Genomic DNA, 16,110 nt, shown 5'->3' on the forward strand with positions numbered 1-16,110 from the left:
TGGCATCGGTGGGTTCAGGAGGGTAACACGGAACGCCGTGCTAGATCACAACGGCCTCATATCACTAGCAGTCGAGATGACAGGCATTTTATCCGCATGGCTGTAACGGATCGTGCAGCCACGTCTCGATCCCTGAGTCACAGATGGGAACGTTTGCAAGACACAATCATCTGCACGAACAGTTCGACGACGTTTGCAGCAGCACGGATTATCAGCTCGGAGACCATGTCTGCGGTTACCCTTGACGCTGCATCACAGACAGGAGTGCCTGTGATGGTGTACTCAACGACGAACCTGTGTGCACGAATGGCAAAACGTCATTTTTTCGGATGAATCCAGGTTCTGTTTACAGCATCATGATGGTCGCATCTGTGTTTGGCGACATTGGAAGCGTGTATTCGTCATCGCCATACTGGCGTATCACCCGGCGTGATGGTATGAGGTGCCATTGGTTACACGTCTCGGTCACCTCTTGTTCGCATTGACGGCACTTTGAACAGTGGACGTTACATTTCAGATGTGTTACGACCCGTGGCTCTACCCTTCATTCGATCCCTGCGAAACCCTACATTTCAGCAGGATAATGCACGCCCACATGTTGCCGGTCCTGTACGGGCCTTTCTGGATACAGAAAATATTCGACTGCTGCCCTGGCCAGCAAATTCTCCAGATCTCTCACCGATTGAAAACGTCTGGTCAATGGTGGACGAGCATCTGGCTCGTCACAATACGCCAGTCACTACTCTTGATGAATTGTGGTATCGTGTTGAAGCTGGATGTGCAGCTGTACCTGTACACGCCATTCAAGTTCTGTTTGACTCAATGCCGAGGCGTATCAAGGCCGTTATTACGGCCAGAGGTGGTTGTTCTGGGTACTGATTTCTCAGGACCTATGCACCAAAATTGTGTGAAAATGTAATCACATGTCAGTTCTAGTATAATATATTTGTCCAATGAATACCCGTTTTTCATCTACATTTCATCTTGGTGTAGCAATTTTAATGTCCAGTAGTGTATTAGTCTAGTCGCCCACTTCGACTTCACACGGGAAGCACCAAGTGTCTATGCCAGACGACTCTTTGGAGTAGTGGTAATAAATTATATACATAAACCTTCCTCGTGAACCAGTCTATCTGTTACTGGAGTTCCGGTAGTTCCTGAGATTAACCTTCACACACAGACAGAAAAACTCAGAGGGATTTTTTAATTTATTATATACCTTAATGTGGAAAGAAGCGGCATACTCAGGTGCTGAGTAACGAAGTGTTTGAAGTTCTCTGAGCCTATAGACACTGAGATAATGAATACCACATTTGGTGGTTGAGATTCATAGGAAGGATTTTAAGAGACTGTAATTCCTCCACTATATAAGTGTCTTACGAGGCGCTTATTCGAACGGTTCTTGAGTACTGTTGATGAATCTGGGATCCTTTCCAGTTAGGAGTGACAGAAGGGACAGAAAAGATCCAAAGATGAGCGACGCGTTTCGTCACAGAATCGTTTAGTCGGCGCGAGAGCGTTGTCAAGATGCTCAAAAAACTCCTACGGCAGAGGCTACACGAGTTGCGTTATCCATCACCGAGAGTCTTACTACTGAAATGTCAAGAGAGCACTTTCGGAAAAAAGTCGGACCACATTTTGTAGTTCAGTTAAATGGACATCTCTAAAGCGCCAAATCACTGAAGTTGGACAGACAAACATGGGTGCAAGGAAGGTAATGGCGAAAAATTCTTGGATAACAACGTATTAAAATGAGTGTAAGACTATTTTTCAATCCGTACACCGAAGAACTAATGAAGGAAATAAAAGAAAGTTTCAAGAGTGGGATTAAAATTCATGATGAAATGATAAGATTCACTAATGACTTTGCTATTCTTGGTGAAAGTGCAGAAATACTACAGGAAGTGTTGAATGGAATGAACAGTCTAACGAATACAGAATATGGATTGAGAGTAAACCGAAGATAGACGAAAGTAATGACTAATAGCAATGATCTTAGTATAAAGTATCAAAATTGGGGACCATGAAGTAGACAAAGTTAAGGAATTTTCTTACCTAGAAACAGAATAATTTAATAGACGAAGGAAGGAGCACACAAAAAGCAGTCTGGCGCAGGCAAACAGGGCATTTATGGCAAGAAAAAGTCTGTTAGTATCCATCATCGGACTTAATGTCTCGAAGAAATTTCTGTGGATGTACATTTGGAGTACAGCATTGAATAGTAGTGAGGTACGGACTGTGGCAAGATCGGAAAAGAAGAGAATTGAGGCTTTTGAGATGTGGTACTATAGAAGGATGTCGAAAATTACGTGGAGTGATAAGGAAAGTAAGGAATGAGTGGGTTCTCCACAGAACTTCCGAAGAAATAAACTTGGAAAACACTGAGAAGAACAAGGGACAGGACGATAGGGCGTGTGTTAGAGCATAAGGGTATAACTACAATGTAGTACTAGAGGGAGCCGTAATGGTGAAGACAGAGATTGGAATACTCCAACAAACAATTGAGGAGGTGAAGAAGTTGGTACAACACAGGATTTCATGTCGAGCCACATCGAATCAGAACGATTACTCGAAACAGAAGATGAAACAAAAATGGACAGGGACCAAAAAAATTAGACAGATACCAATCGGTATCACTGCTCCTGTAATCGATTTAAAATAAAATGTTGGTTTTACTCATTCTTTTAATGGGATAGTGTAATGATATGAGGTTACCATCTTATACCGACACTTGAGATATGCGAAAATTGTGTTTTCATCAATCGCGGTCTGATTTAATACAGGTAACGTATTTTGAACAGCGTTCCAATGTCTGACATGCGCTACCCACTCGCAGATCATCAACGCTCCTTGTATTTCAATTAGACGTCTGTTCGATGCCGTCCCGACGTGAAAAATATACACGCTGTGTTCCCAACAAAAACCTGTTACACGAGTCAACTAAACACGTCTCAGTGATGTCACGCAGTTAAAAATGATATTACTGTATGGCGTCATAGGCCGGGAAAACCACTCTGGTGTTTTTCGGCCTCCTGGCACAATCTTTTCTGCTTCACGCCACTTCTGAAACTTGCGCAAATGATTACCTCGTCAGCCTGTGAAATGATTCCGATGGAACTTGCATCTGGAGGAAAACTGGAACGACTGTGAAGAACATTTTGAACGTACTAGATGGTGTACTGTAAAGACATGGACATAGAAGAACGTAAATAACAGCAAAGGAGTGAAGTCGAATTCAGATAGATGGAAATTAAGCTAAAACTGAGAAAGTAAAAATAGTAGATGCGTTTCGCTGTAGGGGCGGGAAAATATCTGATTCCAGCAGAGTAAAGAGGATAGGAATTGTAGACCGGAAACAGCAAGGAAAGCATATCAGGAAATCCAATGTTTTGTGAAAGTACCGAACAGACAAGAAGAGAATACAAACTTGTGATATGCAATGTTGCAAAAGAGTCTTAGTTACATGGGTAGATCTGGTAACTGTGAAACCGCCTGATTTTTTTCCAAAGTTGAAGTTTTTCTTCGAATTTACTGGGTTACCTTTAGCTGGAATAACCAAAAATGGTATGAAGTGTTGTAGTGATAGTTGATTGATAGTGTACTGTGCACATAGAGATTCTATGATCTGCTTGTCTTTTATTGATGCCTACCTTGACTCATTCTATGTTTCTGAAGAGTTTGCTTATTGATTGTCTCTATGGAGCACGATGAATAACTGGGTAAATGAGTACTTACTGAATCGAATGGGGGATAATTAATCTTTATGGAACAACTTGATTACGAGAAGCAACAGGTTGATAGAAGATATCCAGAAGCATCACGGAAAGTCAATTTGGAAACGGAAAGAAGTGTGGAAGAAAGAATTCTTTAGGCTTGATACAATAAGCTTGCTTACAAATATGTTCGGTGCAACAGGTATACAGAAACGAAGAGGCTTGCACAGGATAGAATAGCTTGGAGGCATACAACAGACGAGTCCGCAGACTGAAGACGTAACAGGGACAGGTGAGTGTAGCCACGTTATAGCTATCACAATACGGGCCATGTTTTCACTCCCCGAGGCCAACTGTCCAAGTTACAAAACTGCAGGAGACACCGCGCACCGCCGGCCGCGGTGGTCTCGTGGTTCTAGGCGCTCAGTCCGGAACCACGGGACTGCTACGGTCGCAGGTTCGAATCCTGCCTCGGGCATGGATGTGTGTGATGTCCTTAGGTTAGTTAGGTTTAAGTAGTTCTAAGTTCTAGGGGACTGATGACCTCAGATGTTAAGTCCCATAGTGCTCAGAGCCATTTGAACCACTTGAACACCGCGCACCATGATACGCGATCGCTCTCTCTCCAGGTCACTTGTGGAGCTCACTCATTCGTTTCGTCTCACCGTGTACACTGACGCAGCAGTCTTCCATCATAAAAACAAGATCTGACTCCCATTGCCTTGGAGTCAGTCTTTCGGAGTCCACGTTTACTATAAATTCCGTCACGTCGAGAGGTATGGTATCGACCGACGCTGGGGAGGAGACCACACTCGTCTGGGTTCGATGCTACTACCCGCCGCTCACATACGTAGTGCTAACACGTGATGCAGTCCGTGCTACCACTTGGCAAATGAAGACATGCGCGGAAAAGCGGACTGACCCTCAGATATAAAAACTTAGAGGTAAGTGCTGCCATCTGTTGCTGATAAAGGAACTATCAAAGCTGACATTGGTCTCACTCCTAAAAAATCGCCTTAGGATGTCTCCAGAATGAAATTTTCACTGTGCTGATATGAAACTTCCTGGGCGATTAAAACTGTGCGCCGGAGCGAGACTCGAACTAGGGACCTTTACCTTTCGCTGACAAGTCCTCTACCGACATTTGTACTTTTTTTTGCTGATTTCATTGTGTCCGTTACTGTTAGCTGCATTTGTTGAGTGCGGGCGTCCCATGACATCTGTTCAAGTTCACCGTTGCTTCCTTTACTCAATTTTTTATTACAGAGGGCAGCTAGCCCTGTGACCGAACACGCTGAGATACCGTGCCGGTGCCGACTGAGCTACCCAAGCACGACTGACGACCCGCCCTCGTGAGCCACGCTTGGGTAGCCCAGCCGTAGAGCACTTGCCCGCGAAAGGCAAAGGTCCCGAATTCGAGTCTCGATCCGGCATACAGTTTTAATCTGACAGGAAGTTCACATTAGGATGTAATACAACGTGTGGAATTTGTTGCGTTTCACTGTATATGATTTCTGCAATGTCAAAAACGAGTTACGTTCCGCTTCACTACGGCTTCCCTCCAGCAGAAACAAGCTGAATAGCTGAGTATCAGGATAACCAATACTATGTCATACGATTAACAAACAACAGATAATTAACTGTAGTTTGAAAAGGTTTGGGGGGGCTAACGCAGATTGTATTGGAATTAATAAAAGCTGAAAACGAAATATAATCCTTGAATAAAATGTAGTGTCAATCATTTTATGAACCTAGTTTAGAGTATCTGAACTGTTAATTAGCACATTCATTACAGAAACCACGTAGAAACGGGAAACCTTGACGAAAGTTCGAAAGATCCATGGAAATTATCGAAAGAGGAACTGGTGCAAAGAAGTTGAGAAGAAGTAGCGAAACAGTGATAAAAAGAACAATAATTATTAGGATGTAGCGAAAAAGGCAATATCACGAGGTTCAGATTGAGCTTATTCGAGAAAATGCTTCCATATTGTACCGGCGCTACAGGGGAGAAGCTGTTTCGTGACTTTCGAAATCTAAGTAATAATGATCTTCGAGATCCTTACTCCTTACATATTTGGACGTGTGAATACGAATCCTGTCGGGCGAAGGTACACTGACGATCCGGAGAGGGGTAGGCGGCAGACATCAAACATCTATTGGGTTACTGTAGATGAAGTAGACATTCAGATTTGTAAGAAACCTTGTCTAGCAATCTCCAGTACATGTAGTTGACGCCTATCCTATGTGAATCAACAAAAGAAAACATCTGGAACGACTGAAGTTAGTTTCTGTGTTATATTAGGCAACAAAAGACTAGACCTACATTCACAATGATAGATTTATGAGTAACGTGAAATTAGAAGCTAATTATTTTATTTAAGGTGGATAAGGAAGGGTGACTAAAAAATCATCCAAATAAATGCAGCGTGGAGGACCAGGAATTTGCATATACTCATGTATCAATAAATAGCTTTCCTACGCAGTCAAGTGACTACTTCAGGAAAAGGAACCCCAACATGACGTATCTGCTTGCAGATCTGAACATTAGCAAGATGTACAGTCTTTATCAAGTTAAGTGTGAAGACAGCAACAAGGAACCTCTTAGCCTCGGCATGTGTTGTAAAAAATTTTATCAGTTTTTGAATATTGACTTTGCAAACCACGCGGTGGCACCTCTCAAGTTTGTTATCACCTTAACATGCAAATTTTATGTGAGAAAAACGGTCAGAAAAAGTAGAAACTTGAAGCAAGGCAGAACTTTCATGTTAAACAGGATAGTACTGCGTATGAAACTTTGAAAGCAGACTCAGAATATTCAAAAACTTATAAATCTGTTGTGGCCACGGCTTTCATCAATGAATGCGTTGTTTTGCGACATCAGACTATGATGGTGGCAGTTGGCTCGATTTACTTCGGCCATGTGTGATGTGTTATCACTAATTTTCCCTTTTACAGTACTTTTTACTACAGATAATGGTAATTTGTGGTTGTGGATGTTTGACAATGTACAAAAAAAGTCTTCACATATTATTGTTCTTCTTTATTATTATTTTTCATGTTACGTTCCAACATAAAGGAAATGACAGATCATAAACAATACTGGTCCAAACCGTATGGATTCACGCACAAAAAATAAGAACTAAATAGTGTGGTATGTTTTTCCCAGCCTCATTTACACACATCCATTTTTCTCCATTTCTAAATACTGTGAGTTAGCCCTTTTTCCACGCATGTCTTCAAATCCCCAGGACTCTCCTGGACAGTTAACAACTCCCATCCTCTCTCAGCACAGTTTTCTCCCATGCCCGGTTAAAATGTGAACGGTTTTCTTTGTTTCTTACGCAATCTGCGATCTCAACGCTCCGTTTATAACACGTATGGGCTAGCATACACGAGCTTTCGTATATTTTTAATACCAGTCGTTTCAAAATGAATATCGGATTTTTAAGGCTTTGTAACAATTATTACATTCGATTTACAATTATAAATAAGACATCAGCTGAAAGAGTAACTAAAGCAATCTTGTTTTTATTCCTGTGCGCATGCACTGTTTTCTGTGATCCGTTAGAAAGCACTAATAGCAATGATTGCGGATAGGGAACAGAAAGCTTTTTTTGTGTTTTACAGTTTGCATGGACTGCATCTATCGGTGCAGCACAGCGTGCGTTCTGTATTAAGTTCCATTGTAATCCTCCAACTGATAATAACATCCATACGTGGTATCATCAGCTTTAAGATACCGGCTATTTTTGCAAAGGCAAACCAATAGTACCTGAAGAACACGTTGAACGAGTGGGAGAATCTTTCACGCTTAGCCCCAAGAAAACCGTTCTGAAGGCTAGAGGCGAATTAGAAGTTCCAGTGACGTCTGTGTGGAGCCTTTTAAGGAGACGCTTACACCTTTTGTTTGTAGTTGTTACAATGACAGGCTATCATGATTTAAGTGACTTTGAACGTGGAGTTATAGTCGGCGCACGGGCGATGGGACACAGCATCTCCGAGGTAGCGATGAAGTGGGGATTTGCCGCACGACCATTTCACGAGTGTACCGTGAATACCAGGAATAAGGTAAAACATAAAATCTCCGGCATCGTTGCGACCGGAAAAAGATCCTGCGAGAACGGGACCAGCGACCAACGAAGAGAATCGTCGAGCGTGACAGAAGTGGCACCCTTCGACTAATTAAAAAAAAAAATGATTCAAATGGCTCTGAGCCCTATGGGACTTAACATCTATGGTCATCAGTCCCCTAGAACTTAGAACTACTTAAACCTAACTAACCTAAGGACATCACACAACACCCAGTCATCACGAGGCAGAGAAAATCCCTAACCCCGCCGGGAATCGAACCCGTTCGACTAATTGCTGCAGATTTCAATGCTGGGCCATCAACAAGTGTCAGCGGCGAACTATTCAACGAAAGATCATCGATATGCTCTTTCGTAGCCAAAGGCCCACTCTTGTATCCTTGATGACAGCACGTCACAAAGTTTTACGCCTCGCCTGGGCCCGTCAACATCGACACTGGATTGTTGATGGCTAGAAATATGTTGCCTGGTCGGTCAAGTCGTTTCAAATTGTATCGAGCGTATGGACGTGTACGGGTATGGAGACAACCTCATGAATCCATGGACCCTACATTTCAGCAGAGGACTGTTCAAGCTGGTAGAGGCTCTGTGATGATGTGCGGCGTGTGCAGTTGGAATGAAATGGGACCCCTGATACCTCCAGATACGACTCTTACAGGTGACACGTACGTACGCATCCCGCCTGATTACTTACATCCATTCATGTCCATTGTCATTCCGTCGGACTTGGGCAATTCTAGCAGGACAGTGCGACACCCCACACATCCAGAATTGGTACAGAGTGGCTCCAGCAACACTCTTCTGAGTCTAAAACACTTCTGCTGCCCACGAAACTCCCCAGGCATTAACATTATTGGCAGCCGCTGTGGCCGAGAGGTTCTAGGGGCTTCACTCCCGATTCACGCGGATTCTCCGGTAGCAGGTTCGAATCTTGCGTCGGGCATGGATGTGTGTGATAGGTTAGTTAGGTTTACGTAGTTCTAAGCCTAGAGGACTGATTACCTCAGATGTTGAAGTCCCATAGTGCTTAGAGCCATTTGAACCGTGAACATTATTGACCATATCTGGGATGTCTTGCAACGTGCTGTTCAGAAGAGATCTCCATCCCCTCGTACTCTTACGGGTTTATAGACAGCCCTACAGGATTGATGGTGCCAGTTTCCTCCAGAACTACTTCAGACATTAGTCGAGTCCATGCCACGTCGTGTTGAGGCACTTCTGCGTGCTCGCGGTATCCGTACATGATATTAGGCAAGTGAACCAGTTTCTTCGGCTCTTCAATGTATAGAGCGTACAGACTGTAGTCTACGTGCCAACTTTGCAACCGAAATATTGTTGCATGACGATGAAAATTTTCTGGATGAGGCGTCTTCAGTGATGAATCGACATGACATCCAAACGGAAATGTGAACACACATAATGTGTACACATGGGTGTCAGCAAATACCCACGAGATGGTACAGTCGCAACAAGATTCCTCTAAATTGAGTGTTTTACGGGCCTTTCCTTTTCGGTTAAGTACCCGTAACTGGTCTGTCTTATCTTGATGCGCTACAACTAGAGCTCTTTCGTCGATTGGAAGAAGCTGAACCAGAGAGCTTCATTAGTCAAAAGGCTATTCGCTGCCTCGCTGGTGTAACTCAGTGTAAGCGATTTGTTAAACGATGTTGTACCCGATCACTGGAGCTGTCCACCAGAGGCCGGGTGGCAGAGTTTGTTTTGCATGGATGCCATGTTCACCTAATTTGACGTCATGCGATTTTTACCTTTGAGGGTTCATAAAGGATCATGAGTAGCTGCCTCCGCTACTAGTTAATCTACCCTACTTTAGAAACTGGGTTGAATCTGTTGTTGCAACAATTACTCTGGACAGACTGATTCGGGAAGAACTCGTCTATAGACACGACGTGAGCCGTGTGACAAATGTTAAATGCAAGTGTCGTGCGACTAGGGCCTCCCGTCGGGTAGACCGTTCGCCGGGTGCAAGTCTTTCCATTTGACGCCACTTCGGTGACTTGCTCGTCGATGTGGATGAAATGATGATGATTAGAACAACACAACACCCAGTCCCTGAGCCGAAAAATCTCCGACCCAGCCGGGAATCGAACCTGGACCCTTACCATTGACATTCTGTCGCTCTGTCCACTCAGCTACCGAGGGCGGACGTGACAAATGGTGCCTACTCTGAACACTTGCAAGAAAAATTATTTGAATTGCTCTTTCATTTGATGCACTACTTACAACTGCAACTCGAAAATAAAATATGGTGCAAAGCCATAAAACCCCGACATTCATTTTGAATCATCTGGAATTTTTTCCAGCAGTTTACTGCGTGTGACAGGGCTATTTCCACCAATAATCCGGTATTGTGCCTCAAATTCCACATGTACAGAAAAATAGCTAAATCAGGTTAAGCTTCTACTAACTGTTCCTCGTCTGTACCGTCCCACCTGCCCGAGTATATAAAACAATCTTCTGCAGAAATACCTGCTACAAGACAGGAAGTCAGACGCTCTTATGGTCACGGTGTCAAGAGAAATAATCTGAATGTAAGACATTACTTATTTGCAGGAAGGGAAGGAAGCGACAGTTACCGAAAGACAACAGCCCAATGTTTACGAGAACAAAGAGCTTTTACTGGATGTTTCCACAGAAACAAATTTTAATCAAATTTCTTTCTTCTCACTATAGCTCAATGGGAACCAAGAGGATGAAAAAACCATTGCTAAATGCCTTAAAGCCTGTGCAAATTATCCTATTTGTACCCTAGTTTGGAAAGTCTACTGCTTTGGCCTTTAAATGTTTACTCTCTGACAGCTTTTCTATGACTGTGCGGAGGGAGAGAACACTGCGTTGGTGGTGCCTGTCAATTACATTGCCGTACAAGTATCATTACTTCCGTTGAATCACTGCGCAGTTTACTGAACTTCAGTTCCTTTCTTTTGAATACAAGAACATCTGGTAATGTTAATGCTGATAACATGAAACTTAACTTTATGCACTATAAATGTACGTAGAATCTCTGCAGTCAGCACTGTTTGTAATGGAAGGCATTATTTTCTTTCCACACCTTTAATGTCCTCAGCTGCTGAGCGAAAAAAAAAACCAGATACATTCTGCCTCGCATCTGAAACACAGGCATCATCATTACTTTTAGTTTCATTCCTGCTTCCGTGGACAGTAGGCAGACCCTCTTTCCTCTGGGAGTTCCAGGGCACCTGAAAGATAAGACTGAATTAATCGCGCTGTATTTCACCTGCCCGCTGCGAAGAAACGGCCGAGGAGCCACGCCGCTATCTTGCTTTATGGCAGTCTACCGTGCTGAATTCCACGTTCACTGAATTTGTAAGAGGGTGATTGCAGTATCTATCTCTTTACGTGAGACATCATGATAATTAAACCCAACTGTGAAACTGATAGCAACATTTTAGTCTCTCTGTTCGGGTGGAATGCAGAAGTAATGGTGACTAGTAGCATGTGTTGTAAATAATAAGCGAACGACGAGCAATAGTGAAGTAATAATTATACAACGCATTGCTGTTCTGTACTGCATCATGCAGAATGTCGTAAAACATTAGCATATTAAGTAATTTTTATATACATGTAATCCACCCATGATTGCAGCCATTCGATTTGTAATTTCATCACCTGTCTGAATCCACTTGTTTCGATTTATAAAATATTCTTTGTTTGTATCGACTGAATGTTTTAAGTTCCAAGAGCAAACATTCCTTGAAGAGTCAATCAGTTTATTGCTTCCTCCTACGCGTATCTCCTGAAAAGACCGTGAAGTTACACCGAAGCGCCAAAGAAACTGGTAGAGGCATGAATATTCAAATACAGAGGTATGTAAACAGACAGAATACGGCGCTCTAGTCGGCAACGTCTATATAAGACAACAAGTGTGCAGATGTTAGATCGGTTACTGCTGCTACAATGGCAGGTTATCAAAAGTTAACTGAGTTTGAACGTGGAGTTATTGTCGGTGCACGAGCTATGGGACAAAACATCTCCGAGGTAGCGACGAAGTGGGGATTTTCCCGAACGACCATTTCATGAGTGTACCGTGAATATCAGGAACCCGGTAAAACATTAAATCTCCGACATCACTGCGGCCGGATAAACATCCTGCAAGAACGGGAGCAACAACGACTCAACGGAATCGTTCAACGTGACGGAAGTGGAACCCTTCTGCAAGTTGCTGCAGAGTTCAATACCTGTCCATCAACAAGTGTCAGCGTGCGAACCATTCAACAAAACATCATCGATATGGGCCTTAGGAGCCGAAGCCCCAGTCGTGTACCATTGATTACTGCACAACACAAAGCTTTTCGCCTCGCCTGGGACCGTGATCACCGACATTGGCCTGTTGATAATCGGAAACATGTTTCCTGGTCGGACGAGTCTCGTTTCAAATTGTGTCAAGCGGTTGGACGTGTATGGGTATGTAGACAACCTCATGAATTCATGGACTCTGCATGTTAAAGCTGATGGAGGCTCTACAATGGTGTGAGGCGTGTGCAGTTGGAGTCATATGGGGTCCCTGATACATCTAGATACAGTACGACTCTGGCAATTAACATGTACGTAAGCATCCTGTCTGATCACCTGTATCCATTCATGTGCATTGTGCATTCCGACAGACTTGGACAATTAAAGAAGGACAATGCAACACCGCACACGTCCAAAATTGCTACAGTGTGGCTCCAGGAATAGTCTTCTGAGTTTAAACACATCTGTTGGCAACCAAACTACCCAGACATGAGCATTAATGAACATATCTGGGACGCTTTGTAACGTGCTGTTCAGAAGAGATTTCCACCCTCTCGTACTCTTACGGATTTATGGACAGCTCTACAGGATTCGTGGTGTCAGTTCCCTCCTGCACTACTTCAAATACACACATCAAAAAAGTTTTGCATCACCTCGTTTCCGATAGTTCTGGAACCTGTACAGAAAATTGGAATAAACATAAACATCATTTCCGCCCTTTTTATTGCTCATGAAAACCACACATTCTATGTAGTACCACCTTACAGCGAGACCTTCAGAGATGGTGGTCCAAATTGCTGTACACACTGGTACCTCTTATACCCAGTAGCACGTACTCTTGCATTGATGGATGCACTGTTAGTCCAAATTGTCCCACTCCTCAACGGCGTAGATCCCTCAGAGTGATTGGTGGGTCACGTCGTCCATAAACAGCCCTTTTCAATCTATGATAAGCATGTTCGATAGGGCTCATGTTTGGAGAACATGCTGGCCACTCGTAGTCTATCGATGCCGTTATCCTGAAGTAAGTCATTCACAAGATGTGCAGAATGGGGGCGCGAATTGTCGTCCATGAAGACTAATGCCTCGCCAATATGCTGCCGATATGGTTGTCCTATCGGTCAGAGGATGGCATTCGGGTATCGTACAGAGGTTACGGCACCTCCCATGACCACCAGCGGGGTACGTCGGACCCACATAATGCAACCCCAAAACAGCAGGGAACCTCCACCTTGCTGCACTCGCTGGATAGCGTGTCTAACGCTTTCATCCTGACCGAGTTGCCTCCGAAAACGTCCCCGACGACTGTCTGGTTGAAGGCATATGCGACATTCATCGGTGAAGAGAACGTGGTACCAATCCTGAGCGGTCCATTCGGCATGTTGTTGGGCCCATCTGTACTGCGCTTCATGGTGTCTGGTTGCAAAGATGGACCTCGCCGTAGACGTCGGGAGTGAAGTTGCGCATCAGGCAGCCTATTGCGCACAGCTTAAATCGTAACACGACGTCGTGGCTGAATGAAAAGAATTATTCAACAGGGTGATGTTGCTGTCAGAGTTAGGTAGCGGTCATCCACTGCAGTAGTAGCCCTTGGGTGGCCCGAGCGAGGCATGTCATTGACAGTTCCTATCTCTCTGTATCTATTCCATATCCAAACAAAATCGCTTTTGTTCACTCCGAGACACCTGGACACTTTCCTTATTGAGAGCCCTTGCTGGCACAAATTAACAATGCGGACGCGATCGAACCGCGGTATTGACTGTCTAGGCATGGTTGAACTACAGACAACACGAGCGTTGTACCTCCTTACAGGGGGATTGACTGGAACTGATCGACTGTCGGAGCCCCTCCGTCCAATAGGTGCTGCTCATCCGTGGTTGTTTGACATCTTTGGGCGGGTTTAGTGACATCTCTGAACAGTCAAAGAGACTGTCTGTGATACAGTACCCAGAATCAACGTCTGTCTTCAATAGTTGTGAGAACCGGAGTGATGCAAACCTTTTCATGATGTGTGTATTAGTCGAGTCTATGCCACGTCGTGTTAAGGCACTTCTGCGTGTTGGGGGGCCCTACACGATATTAGGCAGGTGTACCAGTTTCTCTGGCTCTTCAGTGTCATCATTAGAGAGGATTCAGCCACACGGAGGCTTCACAGCGATCGTTCTTTCTGCTAACCATTCACGATTGGAACGGGAAAATGGGAAAGCGACAGTGATGCACGAAATACCCCCCGAAACACACCGTAAGGTGGATTGCGGAGTACTGATTCAGGTGTGGATGTAACGGTTGGCTCGGTCTTACCAATACCCTAGAACTTAGAACTACTGAAACCTAACGAACCTAAGGACATCACACAGATCCATGCCCGAGTCAGGATTCGAACCAGCGACCGTCGCGGTCGCGCAGTTCCAGGCTGAAGCGCCTAGAACGGCTCGGTTACAGCGGCCGGTTATGATCTAAATCATAATTACCGGTTTCGTAACTATAGTTCCATTTCCACGGTTTTCATGATAAAGTCTTTTTATGCTGTCGTGTACAGACGTGGCAGCTGAGCATACATATCACATGCGTCACTACAATGAATCTGGCCAAGTTGCCGAAGTAGTAGGCTGCACTCGACTGGGAGTCAAACGAAAATTATTAATTTGTTACAACAGATCGAAAAAATTAATCCATTCCACCTCTGCGTGGTGCTACTGCAACCTTCTATTGCTGCTATTTAAAAAAAAACAGTCGTAGGTTGCAGAATGTTCTTTATTAGCTTAGGAACGACGTGTTTCGCCCGGACAGGACGTTATCAGGTTAGCTAAAAATATGAGGGGACGACGACATTACAATAAATCCAGCGTGGTCCTATGCCGCACTACTATCAAAGCAAAATACGCTTCAACAACTGATCTAACAAAATTATATAGAGAAACGTAGTGTAACTCACGTTAAAAAACCAAAAAGTTCCTGTCAAGAAGCATTCGTCAAGAACGTGTGACACCGCATAAAACGTATTAAAAAGTATCCTACAAGGAAAGATATAAAGGTTAAGCATAATTCCGCCTTCTCTGGGGATCTTAAATCCAGTGGTCACCAACCACCAACGCTCGAAAACTTAAGCATTTTGCACCACGCTCCCAAAGGTAAGAGCCTCAATCTGCTTGAAGAGATCGAAATTGTTAAACATTCAAACGCTATGAAGGATATGTTACTCAACGACCAGTTATCAAGCAAAAATCAGATTTTCAATGATAGCAAGTTTCCCATTTTTAAACAAATTATTATTAGTTTTTAGTGTTTATTACCAGGGCCTTGATCGCTGTTCGTGCGTATGAAGTTGCATTGTAGATTTTTGGCGTTGTTACCTTTTAGCCATATATTTGTAATCTAATCTTTATTTTACTGCTCTACGTATTTTATTTCATTATTCTTTCACACTGCTTTTGAGCATAAGAGTTTTCTATGTCTCTGTGCTTAGCTTTCGCTCTGGCCTGTCCTGCATTGTGTATATTCCCATATGCTCCACTATGTTTCATTTATTTCTTAATGTATTCGTTACTATTTGAATTTTACCCCGTTATCACACCGTTCCATGACTGCAGCACCGCGTGGCGAATGTTATTACTACTAGCCTAGTCGTTTGCATGAATTCGTACCGTTTGTTATGTATGCATTGTGTGAATACGGTCGGGGCTCTGCGGTCGTTTACGGTTTGCGCGCGAGGTGCTGTTCGGCGCTGCTATGGCTGTCGTCGCTTCCGTGGGGTTCTGCTTCGCTCTCTATTCATGGACGATCTAGGTGATTTTAGTTTTTACTATTTTTTTCATGTGGGTTGCTTTTTAATACGTTTTATGCGGTATCAAGCCTTCTTGATGGATGCTTTTTGGCAGAAAATTTTCTGATTTTGTACCGTGAGTTACGTTTCTTTATTCGTGCGGTTTTTGAAAGTTATTTTGCATTGGCAGTAGTCCAGGGTAGAACCACGCCGGATTTATTGTTATATCGTCGTCCGTTTATGTTTGCAGATAACGTGATGATGCCTTGTCAGG

The sequence above is a fragment of the Schistocerca nitens genome, chromosome 1 (genome assembly GCF_023898315.1).
Source record: "Schistocerca nitens isolate TAMUIC-IGC-003100 chromosome 1, iqSchNite1.1, whole genome shotgun sequence".
NCBI lineage: Eukaryota > Metazoa > Arthropoda > Insecta > Orthoptera > Acrididae > Schistocerca > Schistocerca nitens.